This window comes from Pistacia vera, unplaced genomic scaffold, assembly GCF_008641045.1.
Source record: "Pistacia vera cultivar Batoury unplaced genomic scaffold, PisVer_v2 Contig407, whole genome shotgun sequence".
Taxonomy (NCBI): Eukaryota; Viridiplantae; Streptophyta; class Magnoliopsida; order Sapindales; family Anacardiaceae; genus Pistacia; species Pistacia vera.
The window spans coordinates 239,410-262,411 of NW_022196232.1; the positions used below are offsets into that span (position 1 = coordinate 239,410).

Sequence of the window (23,002 nt, forward strand, 5' to 3'; positions counted from 1 at the left end):
CCATCTTTGATATGGCCGTCGTTGTCTGTCAACGACGGCCATTTCTTTGGCCGTCACCACGGATCTGGCCGGAAAAGGTCATTACTGGCCATTTTCGATGGTCGTGTGACTGTTGTGACAGATTTCGGCTACCATCGGCGGTGGTTGTCGGTGGGAGTGTTTTTGTTAGTTTTTCTGGCAGGAAAAGGTCAGATCTAGTCATTACTGGCCATTTTCGATGGTCGTGTGACTGTTGTGACAGATTTCGGCTACCATCGGCGGTGGTTGTCGGAATCTGGCAAGTATTGGTGGGTGGGGGTGCGATCTACAGAGTCCTTATGGCTTGCTCTTGAAAAAGAATAATCAAATCAAGCTTGTTACAGAACAGACATTCCATTCTTTGCTTCCCCAGCACTAACTGACCTCTCTGGTCGGATGTTGCAGTCGGCTCTACTTCTTAGTCAACTAGTAGTCTTTCAGTCGGAAATCGCTTTCACATCTCATATGACATCTGTACCAACAGACTTCTTCGGACACTAGTAGTCTTTTGTTAGTTTTAAAACTTTTTTTCTAGGGGGTATTTATGAAATTAATAAACTTATGGGATCTAAAAGTAATTTAAAAAATAGACTAATATTTTGGGAATGACATGCCAAACAACATTTGAAGAATAGGAATAGGAATATGGATAAAAACAATGAGCCAAACGCATCCTATATTTTTACATGTTTTAAATGATTAATTCAATTCAACAACATCTAATATGTGATCGGCTAACAATCGATTTGATATTATCATCTAGTTTCAATAATCTTGCAAGATCCTAACTACACGTCAAATATTTCCAAAATCATTGCTTAAACAATCAGAATTTGAACTTTATCGATTGATATCGATTGATGATTATCAATATAGATAAATAAAGTAGGATCCTAGTAATACATGTCACTAAGAGAAGCAATTATCAATCTTTTTAGGGAGGAGGCCAACATGCTCATATGAATCTTTTGTAAAGTTGCATATCTTTGCAAAATAAATAAAAATACTAAGAATCCACAATTTGTGGCTATAATGACACAAACAAAACAAAAGGGGGGATTGGTAATGGCTTTGGCCAAAGAAAGCGACCACAAAGCTTTACAAATGATCTATTTAGTTATGTTTTTTTTTGTTTTGTCGGTTGAGTTAAACACATTTTGGTCCCTAAGGTTTATAAATCTAAATTATCACTTAATTTTTTTTTTATTTTTTGTTGCTAATGGTGTTTTGCCACTTACTGTATACATCATACTAACTCCGTCTTGAAGTTACGACCAAGGATATCCTCCACTCTACTGGCCATCCATATTAACAACTGAGATGATTTAAACTCAAATTTTTTGAATAATACACTCAAAGTCTTTGTCCAACCGCTCAGTCACCTAAAGGTAATTACTTAAATCTTCATTGATTGTAATTGTTTAAAGTTTTTTTTTTTTTTTTTAAAGTTTAAATATTCGTAATACATTAAAAATTTAACATAATGACCATTTACTAGTGGTTTATTTTTTCTTTTTAAAGTCTATTAATCTAAGATGGCGTTATATATAAAGAGTATTTTAGACTTTTTCTAAAAATAAAAAGTAGGTGGCTAAAGGATTTAAATGTTATTTATATATTTTATTAGCCTAGTGAATTTGAACTAAATGAGGGACCAAAATGAGTTAAAATGTTTCTTTGCGGTGACAAGGAAAGATAATGAGAATCTCTCATTTACTTTCACTTTTCATTTTTAAAATCTTTTCACAAAAGCATGAAGTGGATGCTCATGCTGATCTTAGTGGGGATCGCATTAAGTCTTCTCCTGTGCCCATGAGGTCCCTTTAAAAAATTTAATTAATTAAAAAAAAAAAAAAAAAAAAAAAAAAAAAGATACCAAATCATTGAATCATATACCATGCTTTATAAAGAAAGGTATTGTTGAAGTGACAACATGTCCCTAATTAAATTTGATGGTCCATCTACAATCAATTGATGACATCTTATTATTTCTTAAATATTATTATATCTTTGTTAATTCATAATCTTTATGTGTAATTAAGGTTTGCGTAAATACAAATGGACGGGATAATGATTAATATCCAATATAATTTGTCTTTTCTATTAATGACAATCCTCTAATTCGTACACCGTATTTGTCATTTCTTATATTGATTAGTAAGTTAGCATGTCTTTTATGTACGCCAATAAGTCATCACGTGTATTGATTTTTTTTTATTGATAACAGGCTCTCTATTCCGTACACCGTCGACCGTCGACACGTAGCATCGTGTATTAGACTTGATTTAAGGTGATATACTTTAAATGGAAATGGATTTTGACTTCATAGGGTAGGTAATTTTTTTGGGTTCATAACAATAGCTAGACCCATGACAGTATACATATCCCAAAAGATAAAAATGGATTGCATTATCCTCAATAATTAGTTTTAGCATATAATAGAAATGGATTGATATTGAGTATCCAACATAATTTGTCTTTTCAACTAACCATAAATCTCTGTTTTCTATTGAACAAATCCACATTCCATACATAATAGCTCTCATTTTTTAGTTGTAGAGAAAGTTAGCATATCTTTCATGTCCGTCAATAAGTTACCACACATAATGATCTTTTTAATCGATGAGAAATGCTCTAGTCCATACACCATCAATACTCAATCCATACACCATCACATATATCATCGTGTAATTGGACTAAATTTCGGTAATATCTTAAAATGGAAATGATTCAATCTTGACTTCGTGGAGTCGTGCCTAATCCATACACCATCACACATAGCTTCGTGTAATTGGACTAGATTTTGCGAAATGTCTTAAAAATGAAAATGGATTCAATCTTGACTTCATAAGAGTTGGCAGTTTTGGGCTTGATAACATCATTAGGCCCATGACATTGCCATGTCCCAAAAACTTGTACAAAACTGATACAAATAAAATGATCTAAAGTAATATTTCCACTACATAATTGTCCATTTGTAAATAGAGCCATAGATGTTGTATTTGTAAAATTGATCTTAAATATCATTGGTCATAACTATCTCTGAATGTTCAGTAATTTGATAGGAACTCTAGGTATATTATCTCAGAGACTTCTAAGTTCGAATCTCTTCTCGGTTGCTAATAGAGTAACCACTGAAACTCTAGTAGTTCTAAGGTCTCGGAAGATTAATTGAAGTACACGTAAACTGACCTAGACACCCCTGGTATATATCACTAAAAATTCTTTCAAACTCCCACAATGGAACTATATGCTCCATAAACAGCAAAAACCAAACCAAAGATAATATAAAAGGTCCAAAGCCCTCCGCCAGAAACTCAAGGATAACCTAACAATTTGAGGTGAAATGGCAGGCAAAACAAAAGAGAGTAGGGCACAACAGTGCTTCCCACAAGTGACACGAAAGCTCCAAATCCAGGCACACATGAGGCCAAAGTCGCCAACCCTAAACCAAAATTGCCCTGCTAATGTATATGCAAACTTTGCAAAATTTGTCATTGAATTGTCAGAAGCCCTTCTGGCGCTTCTGAAACCATGTGCTTTTCTTCAACTTCTGTTCCACTATCTCGTGAACTGGATGTACCATGTTGGGAAGGTAAATATTAGCCCCAAGCACAACCCCATCTGCCAAAAACATTAAATTAGTGATAGAAGTCGAAAAACATATCATATCGTCTCAGATTTCGGACTAATATTGATCTGTATTCGAAAACTGTTTTTGAGAACACTCAGTTGTTGATCAAGGATGCATATGCAGACAGAAAGGCTTATACAAGATAAATGCATCAAACTTATGGAGATATATTATATGCTTTTGGATAAGATGGATCATATTCAAACAAGTAGAGATTCAAGATCCAGTGTTACTGTCATTGACAACTATGAGACCGAGAAAAAGCTAAACAGAAAGGCTTAAAGTATTGATTTTTCATGGCTTTTTAGATGAATAGAACTTGGCCTAATTCCAAAACTGGTCCTGATTAATCTTTCAAAAGTGTCATTTATAGTGGGGAACAGCTCTAGAAACTTGAAGTAATTCAACCTTTAAATTATCGAACAACCAAAACCAAGAAAAAAAATATCATATCAACTATAAAATGCCATCTTTATACTTGCCATACATCATATTTTATAATAAGTAACAAGCCATATCTTTTAGATGGCGAGCTGAACTTGATTCTAGATTTGGTCCAAATTTTTTAATCTCACTATAAATGTGCTTCGAACAAACACTATAAACACTGAAATCGAGGCGCGGATCAAATCTTGAAGATTGCTTACTACTCTTTATGCTAAAAATACAAATTTTGGACAAACTTCTGCGGATCAAAGATGACAAGATTTTGTCCTAAAAGGTTAACTTATGGTGATAACAGTGGTCGAGATAACTAACATTAATCTTCATTCTCTAAGTCCTAGAACTAAGCCAGATCAAATGCAGCATGTGACATGCAAGAAATTGAGATAAACATAATTGCAAACATTAAACGAAGTAAGAAAGAGTAAATAAAAGAAATTACCTGGACTACAATGGAAGACCAATTGTGGGGCAGATGTGAGATGCAATATCCATAGTCTGGTCACCATAAGCCATGTAACCGAAAAAGCCAAATAAAACGTACACAAGAGTTACACCATGTGAAGCCTGAGCCAATATTTTTCGAAAATCTGCCTCTCTCTTTCATTGATGATTCTAAAGCCAAAGTCATCCCAAACCCTTCAAAACAAAACACTGCCATGCCTCCGAATGGCAAGCCCCTCCAATATGAGAAGTGATGGCTTCCCTGTCACCAAAGAAAAATCTTCCCCGGCAATCATTTGCATCTTGTTTGACCACTAGAGCCATGGCTAACAATGCAATATTGGCGAAAATACTAAAGTGTAAAGGGATGACAGAGAATTGATCCATGAGAGGACAATTTGAAGAGGGATTACTAAGAATTGAAGGAGCAAAGGGAGATGGTGGTAATGCAAACTGGGAAGTGAAGCACCGAACCTGGTAATGGATTATCAGAAACTAAAATGGTGGTGATGGATATTGAGAAAGTGAAGCACTGAAAACGGTTATGTGAATTGAGAACTGAAGCACGAAGCTGGTAGTGAGGATGCAGTGATACTGAGAAAGTGAAATGGTCAAACAGTGAGGATGCAGTGAAAAAAAAAAAGAAAAAACAAACTGTAACGGTCAGAATGTCAGGATAGTTGTCAGGATTCCATTATCAGGGTAGAATTCTGTAAATAATAAAACAAACAACATTTCAAAAATCCGGTCTAAAATACAGATAAAAATAGCTAGCCAAACATGCAGAAGAATATTCTTCTTGGTTATGTAAATATCACTCTTTATTATTTACTTAAAATAATCACAATTTGAACTTATCCATCATTTAAAAGTATGATCTTACTAATATATGTTAAATATCTCTAAAATAATCAGAATTTGAATTTATCGATCCATATTGATTTATTGAGCATACTAAGGGTACTACATTAAAGTATTTATAAGTGACTGATAAATAATTGACGTGTCTGATAAAATGTGGCTTATAAATATATTTTATTATAAAATGGCTAAAAAGAGTATTGTATTAAACAAGGATATACTATGGAATTTTAAAATTAAACAAGGATAATGTGGTAATATACTTGGTCAAACTAGCTTATCAGCAGAGTGTTTATAAGCACACACACAAAATTTTTTTTTTTTTTTTTTTTTTGGCTTATAAGTTCAAAAAAATTATAAATAAACAGGTCAGCTTAATTTTAGAACTTATAAACTAGTTTGACCAGCTTATAAACTTAGACAAACACCCCCTTAGACTCATTGATACTATAAATAGATAAAAAAAAAAAAAAATTTCAATCCTACTAATAAATGCTAAATATTTCTAAAAGAATAATGTTGCATATACAAAGCTAGAATCGTAACTATGTATACATACTATTAGGCGAAATCGATTTGATATTATCATCATTCAATAATATTCAAGATCCTAGTAACCACGTCATTTTTCCAAAATCATTGCTTAACAATCAGAATTTGAACTTTATCATTGATATCGATTTGTGATTATCAATATAGATAAAATAAGTAGGATCCTAGTAATACATGTCACTAAGAAGCAATTATCATCTTTTTAGGGAGGAGCCAACATGCTCATATGAATCTTTTGTAAAGTTGCATATCTTTGCAAAAATAAATAAAATACTAAGAATCCACAATTTGTGGCTATAAATGACACCACAAAACAAAAGGGGGGATGGTTGGCTTTGGCCAAGAAAGGACCACAAAGCTTTACAAATGATCTATTTAGTTGTGTTTTGTTTGTTTGTCGGTTGAGTTAAACACATTTTGGTCCCTAAGGTTTATAAATTTGAAATATCACTTAATTTTTTTTTTTTTTTTTTTTGGTGACAATGGTGTTTGGGCCAACTTACGTATCACACTACAAATCCTCCGGGGTCTTGAAGTTAACGACCAAGGATACCCTCCACTCTACTGGCATCCATATTAACAACTGAATGATTAAACTCAAATTTTTTGAATAATACACTCAAAGTCTTTGTCCAACCGCTCAGTCACCTAAAGGTAATTCACTTAAATCTTCATTTTGGTATTGTTTAAAGTTTTTTTTTTTTTTTTTTTAAGTTTAAAATATTCGTAATACATTAAAAAATTTAACATAATGACCATTTACTAGTGGTTTATTTTTTCTTTTTTAAGTCTATTATCTAAGATGGCGTTTATATACAAAATAAGAATAAGGTATTTTACATTTTTCTAAAAATTAAAAAGTAGGTGGCTAACAAGGATTTAAATGTTATTTATATATTTTATTAGACCTAAGTGTAATTTGAACTAAATGAGGGACCAAATGAGTTAAAATGTTTCTTTGCGGTGACAAGAGAAAGATAATGAGAATCTCTCATTTACTTTCACTTTCATTTTAAAATCTTTTCACAAAAGCATGAAGTGATGCTCATGCTGATCTTAGTGGGGATCGCATTAAGTCTTCTCTCTGTGCCCATGAGGTCCCTTACTAAAAAATTTAATTATTAAAAAAAAAAAAAAAAAAAAAAAAAAAGAGATACCAACAATCATTGAATCATATACCATGCTTTTATAAGAAAGGTATTGTTGAGAGACAACATGGTCCCTAATTAATTTGATGGTCCAATTCTACAAATTTGATGACATCTTATTATTTCTTAAATAATTATTTATATCTTTGTTAATTCATAATCTTTATGTGTATTAAGGTTTGGTTAAATACAAATGGACGGGATAAAGTATTAATATCATATAATTTGTCTTTTCTATTAATGACAAATCCTCTATTCGTACACCGTATTGTCTTTCTTATATTGATTAGTAAGTTAGCATGTCTTTTATGTACCCAAAAGTATCACATTTAGTGATTTTTTTTTGATAACGGCTCTCTAGTCCTACACCGTCGACCTCTACTCACACGTCACATGTAGCATCTGTATTAGACTTGATTTAAGTATATACTTTAAAGGAAATGGATTTTGACTTCATAGGAGTAATTTTTTTTGGGTTCATAACAATAGCTAGCCCATGACATTATACTATATCCCAAAAGATAAAATGGATATGCATTATCTTAATAATTAGTTTTAGCATATATAGAATGGATTGGATATTATGAGTATGCTCCAACATAATTTGTCTTTTCAACTAACCATAAATCTTGTTTTCTATTGAAGACAATCCTACATTCCATACATAATAGCTCTCTCTTTTAGTTGGTAGAGAAAGTTGCATATCTTTCATGTCCCCAAATATTACCACATAATGATCTTTTTAATCGATGAGAAATTGCTCTAGTCCATACACCATCAATACTCTACTCCATACACCATCACACATAGCTTCGTGTAAGGGACTAGATTTTGGTAATGTACTTAAAATGAAAATGATTCAAATCTTGACTTCATAAGAGTGGTAATCGTTTTGGGCTTGATAACAATCATTAGGCCCATGACATTGCCCAGGTCCCAAAACTTTACACAAACTGATACAAATAAATGATCTAAAGTAAATTTCCACTACATAATGTCCATTTGTAAATAGAGCCAAGATTTGTATTTGTAAATTAATCTTAATATCTTATCTAACTATTTGGAGGTCAGTATTTAATAAAAACTCTGGTATATTACTAGAGATCTAAGTTCAAATTCTTCTCGGTTGCTAATAGAGTAATACCACTGAACTCTTAGGTAGTTCTAGGTCCGGAGGATTATTAGGTACATAAACTGACCAGACCCCCGTAAAATATATATAAATAACTCATATATCACTAAAAATTCTTTCAACTCCCCAATGGAACTATATGCTCCATAAACAGCAAAAACCAACCAAAAGATAATATGAAATCCAAAGCCCTCCGCCGAAACTCAAGGATGAACCTAACAATTTGAGGTGAAATGAGGCAGGCAAAACAAAAGAGAGTAGGGCCACACAGTGCTTCCCACAAGTGACACGAAAGCTCCAAATCCAGGCACACATGAGGCCAAAGTCGCCAACCCTAAAACCAAAATTGCCCTGCTAATGTATATGCAAAACTTTGCAAATTTGTCATTGAATTGTCAGAAGCCCTTCTGGGCAGCTTCTGAAACCATGTGCTTTTCTTCAACTTCTGTTCCACTATCTCGTGAACTGGATGTACCATAATTGGGAAGGTAAATATTAGCCCAAGCACAACCCCACTCCAAAAACATTAAATTAGTGATAGAAGTCGAAAACATATCATAGTGAGCTAAGTATTGATCTGTATTCAAAACTGTTTGGAGAACACCTCTAGTTGTTGATCAAGGATGCATATGCAGCACAAGAAGGCTTATAACAAGATAATTGCATCAAACTTTATGGAGATATATTATATGCTTTGGATAAGATGGATCATATTCAAACAAGTAGAAGATTCCAGATCCAGTGTTACATGTCATTGACAACTATGAAACCGAGAAAGCTAAACAGAAAGGCTTAAAGTATTGATTTTTGGCTTTTTAGATGAATAGAACTTGGCCTAATTCCAAAACTGGTCCTGATATTCTTTCAAAAGTGTCATTTATAGTGGGGAACCAGCTACGAAACTTGAAGATTCAACCTTTAATTATCGACAAACCAAACCAGAAAAAAAAATCATATCAACTATAAAAATGCCATCTTTATACTTGCCATACATCATATTTATAATAATGTACAGAGCCATATCTTTTAGATGCAGGAGCTGAACTTGATTCTAGATTGGTCCAAATTTTTTAATCTCACTTAAATGTGCTTCAGAACAAACACACTGAAAATCGAGGCGCGGATCAAATCTTGAAGATTGTTTACTACTCTTGATTAATGCTAAAAATACAAAATTTTGGACAAACTTCTGCGATCAAAGATGACAGATTTTGTCCTAAAAGGTTAACTTATGGTGATAAAGGTGGTCGAGATGAACTAACATTATCTTCATTCTCTAAGTCCTAGAACTAAGCCAGATCAAATGCAGCATGTGACATGCAAAATTGAGATAACCATAAATTGCAAACTTAAACAATTTAAGAAAGAGTAAATTAAAGAAATTACCTGGACTACAATGGAAGACCAATTGTGGGGCAGATTGAAGTGACAATATCCATAGTCTGGTCACCATAAGCCGTAACCGAAAAAGCCAAATAAAACGTACACAAGAGTTACACCAGTGAAAGCCTGAGCCAATGTTTCGAAAATCTGCCTCTCTCTTTCATTGATGATTCTAAAGCCAAAGTCATCCCAAACCCTTCAAAACAAACACACTGCCATGCCTCCGCAAATGCACCCTCCAATATGAGAGTGATGGCTTCCCTGTCACCAAGAAAAATCTTCCCCGCATCATTTCACATCTTGTTTGACCACTAGAGCCATGGCTACAGATTGCAGATATTGGCGAAAATACTGAAAGGTGAAAGGGATGACAGAGAATTGATCCATGAGAGGACAATTTGAAGAGGGTTACTAAGAATATGAAGGAGGAGGATGTGAATGTGGCTTTTGAATATTGTGAAGGTTTTGGCCAATGAAGACTAGATATGCAACAGAGCCTCCACATTGGGAAATGAATCAAGAACTCGTTAAATATCTCCCTGTTTTTCCCATGCACTTGAATCCCAAATCCCCTGTTTTTTTGCTCTCTTGATTCTTCTTCTGATGCAATTGTCCCTGCATTGATCTGTGCTCAATAAATTATAAAACGCGCTCCAAAATTATGAACCATAGTTCATATGAACGATAGATGATTGAATGTGAAAAAACAAACAACACTGCATCTGGGTTGTGAAAAATACTAATTTATACACAAAGAAGAGAAAAGAAAAAGAGAAATTATAGAAGTGCTTCTAAAAGTACTTTTTATAAAACAACATTCATATGAACAAATGGAAAATACCCTAATTTCTTTAACAGTTTCCTCGGGTTCTGCAGTGGGGAGGGAGCTCAAGGGTTAATAAACCCGTCGCCCACAGGTAGCAGCAGTCCTCCCTAGGTCGACATCAGGACTCGTTACGCATGGTGGCTGGTTCTAATTTCAATTATTACAAGTTCACAGGCTGTTTCAAAGGAGGGAGCCCAAATACCAATAAACTACCTATTAATCTCATACTTAGTGAACGTTGATACTAACACGTTTAAACGATGATCGAATGAAAACAAACAAAACTGCATCTGGGGTTTGAAAAACACCAAATTTAAACACAAAAGGAAGCAAGGGAAACTAACCAGAAGCATACAGTAATAAGTTGAGAGCCCTACAATAGACACCAAGAGCTCCAGCAGCCCAGCCCCCACTTTAAAGGCAAAAGGAAGGCCTAAAACGCCCGTGCCAACGATGAAACGATGATGTGCCTAAGTTTTGGTAGCTAGAGGCCGTTCCTGATGAGCTTGAGCTTTGCAGGAGAGGAACTTCAGTGGTTTTTGTCAGCTTGATGTGCCATGGCGTGCAATTAGAAGTGGGGTTGGGGCACACGGAAGTTAGAAATTTTAAGAATGAGAAGAGAAGATAAAAAAAATATTGGCTAGAGGTTCATTCTCGATTGTGATAGAGTTGTCAGAGGAATTCTAGTTTAACGCAAAGTCTTCCTCTACATAATTCTAGGACAAGACAGATATAAGGACAAAGAAGTTTATTATTTACCAACTTTTGGTAGATTACATCACACCCCCGTCTCCCCTCTTTTCGTCTTTAACAATACCCTTTTTGTGGGCGTTTGATTGGGGCTTATGGGGGATTATTGGGTTATGTCATCTTATATTACTTGATAACCAAATATGGTTATCAGTAAGTATAAGATATCGATATTTTTAAATATCAATAGTGGTTACTATTGGTAATATCCAGAATAATGATTACCTCAATTTTCTTAGGTATTCTGAGATTACATATGTTGTCTTTTTTTGTTACAATTTTCCCCTTATTAATAAAATTTTGGACAATAATACCCTACATTAAACAATTTACATATATCCTATTTAATTTTAACCCTTGTTTATTAAAATTTTGGACATAATGCCCTTATGTTAAAAAAATTTACAGACCACCACGGATCCCAGCCACCATCGCCCAACGCGGGCCAACCACCAGGACCGCCGTCAAAAAATTGTCGGAGTCCCTAAAAAGAACGGGATTCTGTGGGAGGCTCCAAGAGGCTTTGATATGGCCGTTTCCGGCCAATTGATGCCAAAAAGGGCCATATCAGGCCAGATCGATGGAACTGGCCTGGCCGTTAACGACCAGATCCCTGACCATTAACGGCACGGACATGGCTATTAACGCCCAGATCTATTATGGTTCTATCCATTTTCGACCAGATCTGGCTTGATATGGCCGTTTCGGCCATCAATATGGCCAGATCGGCCTGATATGGTGGTTTTCCGGACATCATAATGGCTAGAAACGGCCATATCAAGCCTCTTGTCACAGTGAGGTACTCACAGGACTTTCGGAAACTTCTGGCGGTGTTTTGCGGTGGCGGCAGGCGGCGTTAGGAGTGGGGGTGATTTTGTCATAATTAAAGTTTTATATAGCCAGGGGTGTTTTTAGCTAAATCTGAAATATTGGGGGTTAAAAAAAATTAATATAAAATAGTATTATTTATATTTAAAAGGGGACAATTTAGTATTTAATACATACCCACCAATTTATTCCCCATAACCAAACATATTAATATAACATCCCCCCCACCTAACCAAACACATTTTCTTAAATATTTCCGGTAATCTTCCAAGGTAATCTATCTTTCCATAATCCAACATTCTCAATAATCAACATTCCTGACCAAACGCCCTTTTAGGTTTATAAACCATAACAATGTTAACCCAATTTTGAAAGACGTTGGAGTTGATCGACCATAATACATACAATTCTAAAGGTTTTCATATTGTCAATAATGAGAGTATAATTATTAGTAAATACGAAACTCTCACCAAAATATTTAGGTATAGTATCAATAAAAGATAGTTTATATTTCTACTGTTCTTTAAAATGATTAATTCAATTCAACAACATCTAATGTGAAAAGTGAATGGGGTTTTTTCAACCTTTGAGACTAGAAGCTAGTATGGTGTGTGGTCCAATTGAAATTGTATCTAAAACAATATAATTAATAAATAATAACAGCCACGTATTCAATCTTGTCACATGCAAAATGTGGTGCATCTTATGGGTGTAAATGAGCTGTTGACACCCACATAAAAACAAGTTTTCTTTCAGAGGTTGGCAACAAAATTCAAATCTTATAAGGGAAAACTATTCATTTTAACCTCCTTATTTTAAGAACTTACACTTTACCCCTTTGCTGTTAACTGTGACGTCTAACTTTAAAAGCTGCCAAGCTGGTGGTTAAGTTGTAAGTTTCGGAAACCAACTTAGAATACAAAAGACATATCACCAAAAGAATGTAACACCCTTTCGTTTCAAAAACTAACAATGTCATTAGTTATTTCAAAAACTAACATTTTTCTTTTTGTTGATTTTTTCTTTTGATTTTAAAAAACGAAAGTAACATCGTCAGTTTTTGAAACTAAGAGGGTGATTTGTCTTTTATTTGTGGATTTTAATACTAATTTTTTTTTCTTGAAAAGGGTATTTAAGTAACTATAACACAAACTTATAACAATTTACCTTAAACATCGTTCCAATGAAACCAATGACAAATAATTAGGGTGCGTTTCTTTTAATATTTTTATTCTTATTTTGAATCAAATTTTTAGAATGTGTCTTTGTTTTATTACTCAAGGAAATCCATTCTCAAAATCTGCATTCAAAAACACCACCCAAGAGAACCCTCAACTCCTTCGAGCGCCACCACTGGTTTTACACGACTCTTGATCTACTACCTCATCGGCTTTCCTCCTCCAACCCGAGGCAACCACCTTCGAGCGCCACCACTGGCGCACAGGACTCCAGATCCACCACCATCGTTGGCGTAACCTTCTCCAACCCGAGGCAACCAGCTTCTTTAACGACCACCAGTGCACCTTTTCCAAGTCGTTAACCCACCGTTGGCCACCCTCATCCAACCCCAGGCCACCTAATTCGAATGGGTTTTAAGAGGTAAAAAAAGTGTTATGTGAAAGGGGCAATTTTCAGTAAAAAAAAGTTATATGGACAATAAGTTAAAATGGCTTTTTAAGAGGTAAAGAAATGTGAAAGGGGCAATTTCGTCAATCAAAATTAGGAAAATTAGGTTTGGCTATTTTATGATCAAGTTTCGGCAACACGAAATTTGTAGTTGGGACGTTTATTTTTTATTCTAAATCACAACATATTGGTTGAGTATAATATTTAATTATGTTAATTTAATTCGTTCATTTTTTTGTAACATTTGGAAATATTTTCAAAACGGTGCGTTTTGAGACTGTTAAATCACACTGTCTTCATTGATTCTGTAATTAACTATTAATAATACAAGATATCCATCTGTTTTGCAGATTTGAAGTTGTCATATGAAGAGATGTGTTTGTAATGAAAGCGCCACGTCATAGGATTCAGTACTACTATAGGCAAAGGAGGCAGTTTCAACGTTTTTACAGACTTCGAGTCTGCGGTAGACCCTATTGGTCAAACCTGCCCGTATCTTCCCCTGTATTGACGTCTTCAAGTAGTGTCGGATCAAACGAGGTAATAGTTTCTCTGTGTTTAGTTTATAAGGGTTTAATTTGCGTATGTGAGTGTTGATGTGTTTGCTTTATTATTATGATGTCTCAATTTTGTTTGTCGTTCTCACTGTACCGTTGTTAGATGAGTGATAACGTTAGCTAGTTCGATAAGATGACCCACAAATTTCTGATTCTGTTGTCCGAGCATGCGAAAAATGCCTATGGTACTGCAATTAAAGCTATGGATTACTAGAATATGTTGGCTGATTTGGAACCATTGGCTGGGAAGAAGCTTGACGTAAGACATTTAACTTTTAAGTTCTTCTGGTTGAAAAATACATATAATGCTTGGCGCAAACTTATTCAACACACGGGTTTCAGTTGGGATCATCAAAACCAAACCCTAACATGTACCTTAGAGGTTTGGACAGAATATGTCAAGGTAACTTTTCATATTTTAAATTCATATTAATCTACAACATCATATGTTTTACACCTTTTTTCTTGGCAAACACATATTAATGTACGTGTGTTTTCATTACCAGCATAACAAACAGGCAGCGCAGTTCTTCCATAAGGGACTTCCGTATAAGGAGTTATATAAGGACATTTTTGAAAAGCAAAGTGCCACTGGAAGATTCGCGTACACATCAACGTCCCAACCAGTGGATTCCGACTACAATTCATCTGAACATGGACCGGTTGACAATGACGAGAGTGAGTTCAAACCTGATCCGGATCAAACAACGGGAGAAAAACGGTCAAATATCTCTGGTCATGGAAGACCTAGGAGGAGGAAGAAGAAATCCGGCCAGGGACAAGAACTTGTGCATGTGATTGGTAGACTGACAGATGTACTTGTCGATATGAGTAGGGGATCCAAGGCTGCAAATCGTAGTGGGGGGCCAAAGAGAACACCAATGGTCCATTTGATCCATTTTCCATGTCTAACTATTTGGACATTTTGACATCTATGCAAGTTCATACAAATATTTACATCAAAGTTGTTGAATACATCCAGGGTTTAGGGAGGTATTCATATAACTGCCACCCGAGCATAGGTTAAATTGGGTTTATACTAGGTTTTCAAATTGATTAGGATGAGCATGTTTGTCCTGTGTGTAGTCCCACAATTTGTACTAACCAGTGGGCACTGATCCCTTATACGGTTGTTTATTTTTTGCAGCATCTTGATTTAGTTTCAACGTAATTATGTTTGCTATTGTATGTACTTATACAATGTGCTACTGTTTTAATGTGAGAGCATGTTTCATATAAGTTCGAGATTGGAAGTACAATTAAATATTGACTGTTATATTTTTCTATGTACCACAACAATATGAATTGATGATCAGTGTTTTACAAATGTACAGGTTTAGATGACGTCGTCTAGGCGTAGAGCTCGTAACCAAAATGATGCTGATGAAGAAAGGGAAATTCTGGTAGATGTTGCGGTTGCATTGTGCCCAATTGCCGCGTTGGAAACAAACTTCGGAACACATGGACAATGATTACGACATACATCCACATTAACTGGTCACAATATCATGTTGGGAGTACTTAATGGCCATCCTGACAGAATATTTGCAAAGTGTCGCATGGATAAACAATGTTTTAGATACTTATGTTACATTTTGGCACAACAAAAGAGCTTGCGAGACTCCAAGAGGATGAGTATTGAAGACCATGTTATGATATTTTTTACAACCGTTGGAAAAAAATGAGACATACAGTACTATTATGGAGGATTTCCAACATTCGGGTGAGACAATCTCCAGATATGTGGGCAAAGTTTGCAACGCGATATGTGGGTTGCAGACAGAGTTTATCAAGGCACCGGACTTTAGTGAAGTTCCAGAGGAAATATTGACCAACCAAAAATATTACACATTCTTTAAGGTACTTTGTAGGTACTTTAGTTCGTCGATTGATATTATTGAATGTTATCTTTTGTTCACAAGACTATATAGGGGCGATTGATGGCACACATGTCGATGCTTGGGTTCTAGCTGAGTTGGCCGATGTCTTCCAAAATCGTAAAGGAACGTTGTCGCAAAATGTCATGGTTGTATGTGACTTCAGAATAGTGTTCACTTATGTCGTCACTGGTTGGAAAGGATTCGCCCATGCCTTAAAGGTTTTAAATTCGGTTGTTGATGGTCCTAATTCTGGATTCCCACATCCTCCACTAGATACAACTAGCTTCTTTACGTATTATAACGTATTTGCTCTAGTTTTTTTGGATTGAAATATCAAATAACATGTGTGAGTTGATTACAGGTAAATACTATTTGGTTGATGCGGGTTATGCAAATAAAGGGGGGTTCCTTGCCCTTCATAGATAAGTTCCTTACCATCTACATGATCATCGTCGTAACCGAAATGATCCATAGGCGTTGTTTAACTACAGACATGCATCACTCCGCAATGTTGTTGAGAGAACCTTTGGTGTTCTAAAGAAAAGATTTCGTATGCTCGATGGAATGAATAATTACCCGTTAGAGAAACAAGCTCGGATTGTTATGGCATGTTGTATACTTCATAATTTTATCAATAAAGGTACAATATGAAGGATGAAATCTTCGAACAGTCTACTGAGGAACTATATTTGCATGACCAAAGCGGGCCAGTAGATGAAGGAAATGGGGAGGGATCGAGTCAACCGCAGCAATGTATTATTGACGACATGACACATGTGCGGGATAACATGACAACTGAAATGTGGGAAGAAAATATGACCAATGTCGTAGTTGTTAATGGAGTATAGCTGTATAAACGATTCTAAGGGTTGACAATCAACAGCTTCGTCAGAGATGTATTAATGTGGTGTTTTTAAATAATGTATTAGTACTTGAAATTAATAGTTCCATATTTGTCTTTAAGTTAGTGATTGCGAAATTAACAATTAAATATTTAATAATATTAAAACGTTAATTGATAAGTTTTTAGGCTATAATAATAAATTAATTTAACAAAAAGCAACAAAGAATTCTATCAATACATCCTTCATAAAAAAATATACCAAACAATTTTTCTGCAATTTATTCAACTCTAATATACTATCCTAAATACTTTATCAAACATCAAATCATATTCTTATAATAATAACCCAACTAAATACTTTACCAAACACATTTTTTTTCAAGTTCTATTCTCGAAATAATAACCCAACTCAATTTTACAATAATATTTCAAAAATACTACTCAAAATAACAAAACAAATGCGTCAATTTGATTTAATATTTTTCCATATCCTATTAATACTATTTTCAAAATACACGTTTGTTTCCCTATTATGAAAATACTATTATATTTTATTTAACTATTTTTAAACCCCCTAAGTTTATTAATTTAACTAAATACCCCCCAAAAAAAAGTTTAGAAATTGACAAAAACACCCCCACACACCCACATTTACTAGATTCTGGCCACCACCACTGGAAGGTGGCCGAAATTTGGTATCATGGCGCACTACCGGCTAGATCTGGCCGATAGTGCGTCGATCTATCATTTACCGTGGATCTGGCCAGAAAAGCTGGTCTTCAAAGACTGCCATATCTTTGGCCGTCGTTGACGACCAAACACGACCAGATCTGGTTGTAGATATGGCCTTTTTCGGCCATATCCATAGTGGATCTGGCTTGAAAAGGCCATCTCAGCGCACGACCGGCCAGATCCAGCCGATCGCGCGCCGTAATGCTAGATTCCGATAGTGGTAGCCGGAATCTGGCAACTGTGTGTGGGTGAGGGTGTTTTTGTCATTTTACAAAATTTTTATATGTTGGGGTGTTTAGTTAAATTAGCAAACCTAGGGGTTTTTTTGTTAATTTTTAAATTATACCTCATAATAATCACCCAACTCTACCTACCAATAATATTTCAAAAATACTACTCAAAATAATAAAACAAACACACCTTACACGGTTTTCAATATAAATAATTGAGTATACAATTTTTTTCTACTCAAGGTTTGCCTTAATAACACTTCCCACCCAAAAAGTTTCAAAATATCACTTTTCCACTCAATGTTTATATTCCATTAATACCCAAAATACTTTTTACTTTCTCAGCCGGCTTTCAGCAAGTTTACAGGAGCCAGGGCAAGAGGGTTTTTGTAGAGTGGAGGGCGGTGGATTGAATGGTGGTGACCGATTGAATATTTGTCGTCGAAATCAGCCAAAAATCAACTAAGAACAAGAAACCCCAGCTTTGCAATGACCGACAATCAACGAGGAATCAGGTATTGGAGTGAGAGGAGACCGAAGGATCAAATGGTGGTGATGGAGATAATTTTTGTCGCCGGAATCAGCTTTAAGTAGTAACGGAATATTAACTTGGGGTGGGAAATTGATATTTTGAAACTTTTTGGGTGAAAAAGGGCCATTGAGGCAAACCTTGGGTGGGAAAAGTTGTTTACCTTAAAAAATTTGTTGAATTTTGGTTTACTTAAAAAAATGACTCTGTGCACAGACAAATTTTATACATTATCATAATACAAACAATCAATAGGAAAGAAAGTGCATTCCACTCATGTTAACATAATCATATTTTCACACTTCCTCCTCCACCACAGGCCACCAGTTTTTTTGCTACACCACCTTCGAGCGCCACACTGGTTTTACACGACTCTAGATCTACCACTCGTCGGCTTTCCTCCTCCAACACGAGGCCACCCCCTTCGACCGCCGCCAACGGCTTTTACACGACTCCAAATCTACCACGTCGTCGGCGTAACCTCCTCCAACCCGAGGCAAACACTTCGAGTGCCACCACTAGCGCACAGGACTCCAAATCCACCACCATCGTCGGCGTAACCTTCTCCAACCAAGGCAACCAACTTTTAACCACCACGGTGCACCTTTTCCAAGTTGTTAACCTACGTTGGCCACCCTCCTCAACCTAGGCCACCCGATTCAAATGGGTTTTAAGAGGTAAAAAAAGGGTTATGTGAAAGGGCAATTTCAGTTAAAAAAAGTTTATGGACAATAAGTTAAAATGGCCTTTTAAGAGGTAAAGAAATGTGAAAGGGGCAATTGTCAATCAAAATTACGAAAATTAGGTTTGGCTATTTTACGATCAAGTTTGGCAACATGAAATTGTAGTTGGGACATTTATTTTTATTCTAAATCACAACATACTGGTTGAGTGTAATATTTAAATGTTAATTTAATTGGTTCATTTTTTTTAACATTTGGAAATACTTTCAAAACGGTGCATTTTGAGATGTAAATCATACTGTCTTCGTTGATTCTATAATTAACTATTAAATACAGATATCCATTTGTTTTGCGATTTGGAGTTGTCATATGAAAAGATTGTGTTGTAATGAAAAGGTCACGTCGTAGGATCAGTACTACTATAGGCAAAGGAGGAAGTTTCAATGTTTCAGACTTTGAGTCTGCCGTGACCCTGTTGGGCAACCCTGCCCATATCTCCCCTGTATTGACGCCTTCAAGCAGTGTCGGATCAATCGAGGTAACAGTTTCTCTGTGTTTAGTTGTAAGGTTAATTTGTGTATGTGAGTGTGATGGTTTGCTTTATTATTACGATGTCTCAATTTTGTTTGTCATTCCACTGTACCATCGTTAGATGAGTGATAACGTTAGCTAGTCCGATAAGATGACCCACAAATTTCTGATTATGTTGTTCGAGCATGCGAAAAATGCCTATGGTACGTAATTAAAGCGACAGATTACAGAATATGTTGGCTGTGATTGGAACCATTGGCTGGGCGGCGTAAGAGATTAACTTTTAAGTTTCTCCGATTGAAAAACATATAGCTTGGCGTAAACTTATTCAAACACAGGTTTCGGTTAGGATCATCAGAACCAAACCCAACATGTACCTTAGAGGTTGGATAGAATATGTCAAGGTAACTTTTCATATTTTTAATTCATATTAATCTATGACATCATATGTTTTACGCCTTTTTTCCTGACAAACACATATTAATGTACGTGTGTTTTCATACAGCATAAAAAAGGCATCGCAGTTCTCCATAAGGGACTTGTATAAGGAGTTATATGAGGACATTTTGAAAAGCAAAGTGCCACAGGAAGATTCGCGTACACATCAACGTCCAACTAGTGGATTCCGACTACAATCATTTGAACATGGACGGCTGACAATGATGAGAATGAGTTCAAACTGATCCGAATAGAACAATAGAGAGAGAAAAACGGTCAAACATCTCTGGTCATGGAAGTCCTAGGAGGAGGAAGAAGAAATCCAGCCAGGGACAAGAACTTGTGGATGTGATTGGCAGACTGACAGACGTACTTGTGGATAGGAGTAGGGGATCCGAGGCTGCAATCACAGTGAAGAGAGGAGGTCAAGAGAACACCAGTGCTCCATTGATCCATTTTCCATGTCCAATTGTCTGGACATTTGAGTCTATGCAAGTTCATACAAATATTTACATCAAAGTTATCGAATACATCCAGGGTTTAGGGAGGTATTTACAACTGCCACCGAGCTAGGTTAAATTTGGTTTATACTAGGTTTTCAAATTGATTAGGATGAGCCTGTTTGTCCTGCATGTAGTCCCACAATTTGTACTAACAGTGGGCACTGATCCTATACGGTTGTTTATTTTTTGCAGCATTGATTTAGTTTCAACGTAATTATGTTTGCTATTGTGGTACTTATACAATGTGCTACTGTTTTAATGTGAGAACATGTTTCATATAAGTTGAGATTGGAAGTACAATTAAATATGAATGTATATTTTCAAGTACCACAACAATATGAATTGATGATCAGTGTTTTACAAATGTACAGCTAGATGATGCGCTAGGCGTAGAGCTTGTAACGAAATGATGCTGATGAGAAGGGAAATTCTGGTAGATGTTGCGGTTGCATTTTGGCAATTGCCGCATTGGAAACAGACTTCGGAACACATGGACAATGATTACGACATACATCAACCTTAAAAGGTCACAATTATGTTGGGAGTTCTTAATGGCCATCCTGACAGAATATTGCAAAGTGTCGCATGGATAAACAATGTTTAGATACTTATGTTACATTTTGGCACAACAAGGCAGCTTTCGAGACTCCAAGAGGATGAGTATTGAAGAAAATGTTATGATATTTTTACAATCATTGGAAAAAAACAAGACTAGAGTATATATAATGGAGGATTTTCAACATTCGGGTGAGACAATCTCTAGATATGTGAGCAAAGTTTGCAACGCGATATGTGGGTTGCAGACAAAGTTTATCAAGGCATTGGACTCAGTGAAGTTCCAGAGGAAATATCGACCAACAAAAAATATAACCATTCTTTAAGGGACTTTGTAGGTACTTCAATTCATTGTGTTATTTATGTGACAGTCGGGTGATATTATGAAGTTATCTTTTGTCACAGGACTGTATAAGGCAATTGATAGCACATATGTTGATGCTTGGGTTCTAGTTGAGTTGGCCGATGTCTTTCGAATCGTAAAGGAACATTGGTGCAAAATGTTTGGTTGTATGTGACTTCAGGAGATCCAACTTTTGGTAGATTACATTCACACCCCCGTCTCCCTCTTTTCGTCTTTAACAATACCCTTTTTGGGGCGTTTGATTGGGGCTTATGGGGGATTATTGGGGTTATGTCATCTTATATTACTTGATAACCAAATATGGTTATCAAGTAATATAAGATATCGATAATTTTTAAATATCAATAGTGGTTACTATTGGTAATATCCGAAGTAATCTGATTACCTCAATTTTCTTAGGTATTCTGAGATTACTAGTGTTGTCTTTTTTTGTTACAATTTTACCCCTTATTAATAAAAATTTTGGACAATAATACCCCTACATTAAAACAAATTTACATTAATATCCTATTTCAATTTTACCCTTGTTTAATTAAAATTTTGGACAATAATGCCCTTATGTTTAAAATAATTTACAGACCACCACGGATCCCAGCCACCATCGCCAACAGCGGGCCAACCACCATGGACCGCCGTCAAAAAATTGTCGGAGTCCCTAAAAAAGAACGGGATTCTGTGGGAGGCTCCAAGAGGCTTTGATATGGCCGTTTCCGGCCATATTGATGGCCAAAAAGGGCCATATCAGGCCAGATCGATGGAACTGGCCTGGCCGTTAACGACCAGATCCCTGACCATTAACGGCCACGGACATGGCTATTAACGGCCAGATCTATTATGGTTCTAGCCATTTTCGACCAGATCTGGCTTGATATGGCCGTTTTCGGCCATCAATATGGCCAGATCTGGCCTGATATGGTGGTTTTCGGACATCAATATGGCTAGAAACGGCCATATCAGAGCCTCTTGGTCACAGTGAGGTACTCACGAGGACTTTCGGAAACTTCTGGCGGTGGTTTGCGGTGGCGGCAGGCGGCGTTAGGAGGTGGGGGTGATTTTGTCATAAATTAAAGTTTTATATAAGCAGGGGTGTTTTAGCTAAATCTGAAATATTGGGGGTTAAAAAAAATTAATAATAAAAATAGTATTATATTAATATTTAAAAGGGGGACAATTTAGTAATTTAAATAACATACCCACCAATTTATTCCCCATAACCAAACATATTAATATAACATACCCACCAACTAACCAAACACATTTTCTTAAATATTTCCGGTAATCTTCCAAGGTAATCTATCTTTCCAGTAATCCAACATTCTCAATAATCAAACATTCCTGAACCAAACGCCCCCTTTTAGGTTTATAAACCAATAACAATGTTAACCCAATTTTGAAAGACGTTGGAGTTGATCGACCATAATAATACAAATTCTAAAGGTTTTCAATATTGTCAATAATGAGAGTATAAATTATTAGTAAATACGAAACTCTCACCTAAAATATTTAGGTA

General features: G+C 35.6%; 2 pseudogenes; both read right to left on the bottom strand.

Moving 5' to 3' along the window:
• Positions 1 to 3,245: 3,245 nt before the first annotated feature.
• Positions 3,246 to 5,402, bottom strand: LOC116142330 (annotated as a pseudogene).
• A 2,863-nt stretch (positions 5,403 to 8,265) lies between these two features.
• On the bottom strand, positions 8,266 to 11,828 carry LOC116142331 (annotated as a pseudogene).
• Between the last annotated feature and the right edge of the window lie 11,174 nt (positions 11,829 to 23,002).